Below are 3616 nucleotides of genomic sequence, written 5' to 3' on the forward strand. Positions count from 1 at the left end.
CACACCCCGCGGCCAGTCAAGCATCGTGACCGTAGCGGCCCGCGCCCGGACAACCCCGAACGAGGCTCGGACCGGGCCGAAGCCCGTCCGGGCCCCGCCCCGGAGCGTACGGGCGCGGCGGGTAACGGCACGACGGATGGCCGGGGGAGAGAGACCGCGGGACCCGCGCGCTCCTGCACGCGAACCCACCGACCGGGGGAGACGGCCACCGCGGGGGACGACGGCGCCCCACACGCCATCGACACGCAACGCCACCGCGGGCAAGCGGGCGGGCGGCGGCGGACCACGGGAGAGGCCGCTACGGACACACGGGGGGGAGAGCGATGCAGCACCGGGGGCACGGACGCCCTCCCGGCTACGAAAGCCAGACGGGAGAGGACGAGATGGCTCAAGGCGGCGGCGAGCGGGGTGGGGGCCGCCGGGCGCGGCATAAGGCGACGACGGGGGAAGGGGCCGACGGGCACCAGGAGGCCCGAGGGGAGGGGTGTAGCAAGCCTCAGACGGCAGCCCACCAGCCAGGACACGCACGGGATCTCACCGCCAGTGGCCTCCGCGCACAAGGGCGGTCCCGCGGCACCTGGGACGACCGGCTGCGCCTTCGGCGAGCTCCCCAAACCCCCCGCGCACCTCGCAGGGCCCGGACCCCGACCGCCATCGCGGTCGCGTGTAGCTCCGGAAAAACGCTCTTCTTGCACGCACGCGCGACCGGCCGCCCCCCAACGCCGTCCGGCCCGCCACACGGAGGCCCGCCGACCGTTCAACCGAGGCACGTCGCCGAGGGGGTGGGGGGCGCCGTCCAGGGCCTTGGCGGCCAGGGCGACGCCCCCTCCCCGCGGCGAGGTCAGGTTCGGGCAGCGCAGTCGGGCGAACGCTCGTCGCGGGGCGGTCGGCAGCCGTGAGGAAGAGAGAAGGAGCACCCTTTCGAACAGGGATGAGACCCCGCGAGGGCGAGGCACGAGAGCCCGTGGGGAGGCGAGACCTGCGCCGCGACCGGGCCACTGGGGAAACAACGCCACGGGATCCCACCGCCCCAAACCCGAGAGCGGTCCCGCAACGCGCCCGTGACGCCAGCCGGCCAAAGCCTTCGGCACCCCTCGACCCTCCCAACGGGGCCACGGCCTCACCACCGGGGCGTCCCAGAGCGACGCCGGCCTTCGGCCCTCGGCCCGCACGCCACCGCGCCTAATCCCATTCTCGTCCGTTTCCCAATCCTGTCTCGCTCCGGGGAGCACCGTGCACCGGTGGAACGACCCCCTCGTTGGCCGGGCGGTCCCCCCAGCCGCAATCCACAGGCGCCAGCACGGGAGCGCCCATCCATCCGCGGCCTGGCACGGGACCGGGTGGAGGGCCGCACGCTCACAGGGGATGGGGAGGGGGCGCGAGACGGGCCGCACCACCACCCCCTTCCCCCAGCGCACACCGGGGCGACCCGCGGCCGGGGCACGCAGCGCACACACGCGGGCGCCCTTCACAGCTGGAACGCCGGCCCGGCCCGGCGTGACCCTCCCCCAGAGTTCAGGGGGGAGGCGCGGACCACGTTAGGCGAAGAGTGGCACTCGGCCCCCACCGCGGGGGCCGGCGGACCGCTCCCCCCCACGGCAGGGGAGGAGGGAACTCTGCCCACGCACAACTGGCAGCCGCAGGGGCGGCGGCTGACGACGCGCAGAGAGGCGGCGGGCTGGGGGATCCGACAAACCCCAGAAGAGGACACGCCTCCATGATCGCTAGAGAAGACGCTTTCTCGCCGAAGGTGGATCGCCCCCGACCCCCGGTCGCCCCCGTAAGGGCCCTGGGCGGAGGCGTTCAGGCACGCCCCGGGGGAGGTGTGGGGGGGGGGTCTGCGGCATGGGGCAAAACACGCACGGTTGGCGACTCCTGAGCGTTCGCGGTCGGGGCCCCTGGTCCAAAAGCCCCCTCACTTCGAGGGGAACACTCCCCCGTCGGTATGGGAGAGGGGTCACCGAGGCAGACCAGGCCGGTGGCAGAGGCCCCCCACGGGGCCGGCCGGCACCACGTCGCCGGCCCAGCCCCACCACGATCGCCCACACGACCGTGCAACCACCCCCCCTCGGGCAGGGTGGGAAGAGCACAAGCCGTGCGCTCGCCTTTCGAAGTCCGCCACGCACACATCGTGGGGACGCCGAGACAACGCCCCCCGCCCGCCCACGCAGCGCAGGAGGATGCCTCTAGGCTTGCCCGCCTCGACCCCCCCAACCCCAAGCACGCTGCTCGAGGGTGTACCCAACGCAGCAGACGCTGCAGCGGCGACCAGAGGGGGACGCCGGGAACGAGGACGACAACCACCGCTCGGTTTCGGGCACCTTGGAGAACAACCCGGTGCGCTCCGGGGGCACCACAAAAGGGCCACACAGACCCAGCAGCCGCGCGCCAAACGGGGCGCGCGACCGGGCGGGCGGCACGGCCCCGCACCCGTCCGTCACGGGCAGGGGGGACCCCGGCCAGGCAACAGCCACACAGGGCGAGCGAGGGCTGCCCGCTGCGTCAAGAGGACTCACGACCCCCCGCCAACGCCACGAGGCCGAGGGCGGGGCGACCGCGGTCGGGCCGGATAGTCTCGCACCCGCGCCTCCCACGCACCGCCCACAGGCGGGGAAGGAGAGGTGAGGTGCCCGCGGGCAGAACGAGAAGAGCGGCCACCATTCACCATGAATGGACCGTCCCTCGCCTGGCACGCGGCTCAAGGCCCGGGAGAGCGCGACGTCACCACATCGATCAGGCCCCGAGGACGGGGAGGGTTGGGGGAGGTCAGTCAGGCCGGCGAGGACAGCGATCGGAGGAGCCCGCTTCAGCCTCGCCAGCCCCGCCTCCCAAGCACAACCCAAAGACGAGGACCGCCTGACACGCAACGGCACAGAGCCAGCGGGGTAAGGGGGAAGGTTGCCGCAAACCTCCCCCCCTCCCCCGGGTGCCGTCTCTCGAGGGGACAAGAGACCAACGCGAGAGGCGGGCACCACCGTCGGGACACTCCGACGCCCTAGAGCCGGCGCGCGGGCCCAGGCGGTCAGCTCAAAGGGAACAGGGCAGGGCGCTGGATCCCCAGGAACCCAGAACCCTGTCCGCGTGCGGAGGCCCAACCCCTCCAGCGACAGTCGCCGAAGGACAGCGTGTCAGTACTAACCTGCAGGCGGAAGATGACGATATGAGGTGATCAAAAACACCGCGCAGGAAGACGGGGACCGAGCCACTTGAACACGCCTGCCCCCACGACACTCGACACGGCCACCTGTCCCCAGCAGGTCCCCAGCGCCAGCAGACAAGGGGCACTCAGGGACATCTGGTCGGCCCCCGTGGCGTAGAGGGCCAGGGAGGCCCTCACCGTCCACGCGCGCCACCCAGGGCCCAGCACGGGGACTTGTGGAGGAGAAAACATCGGGACGGGACCGCCACGGCCCACGAGCGGCCGCGGGCCGACAGGGGTCGCCCTCGCCGGCCACCCAGGGCCCGGTCCCCGGCCCCAGCACGGGGACTTGTGGAGGAGAAAACATCGGGACGGGACCGCCGCGGCCCACGAGCGCCCGCGGGCCGACAGGGGTCGCCCTCGCCGGCCACCCGCGCCACCCAGGGCCACCCAGGGCCCGGTCCCCGGCCCCAGCAC

Source organism: Eulemur rufifrons, unplaced genomic scaffold, assembly GCF_041146395.1.
Source record: "Eulemur rufifrons isolate Redbay unplaced genomic scaffold, OSU_ERuf_1 scaffold_289, whole genome shotgun sequence".
Taxonomy (NCBI): domain Eukaryota; kingdom Metazoa; phylum Chordata; class Mammalia; order Primates; family Lemuridae; genus Eulemur; species Eulemur rufifrons.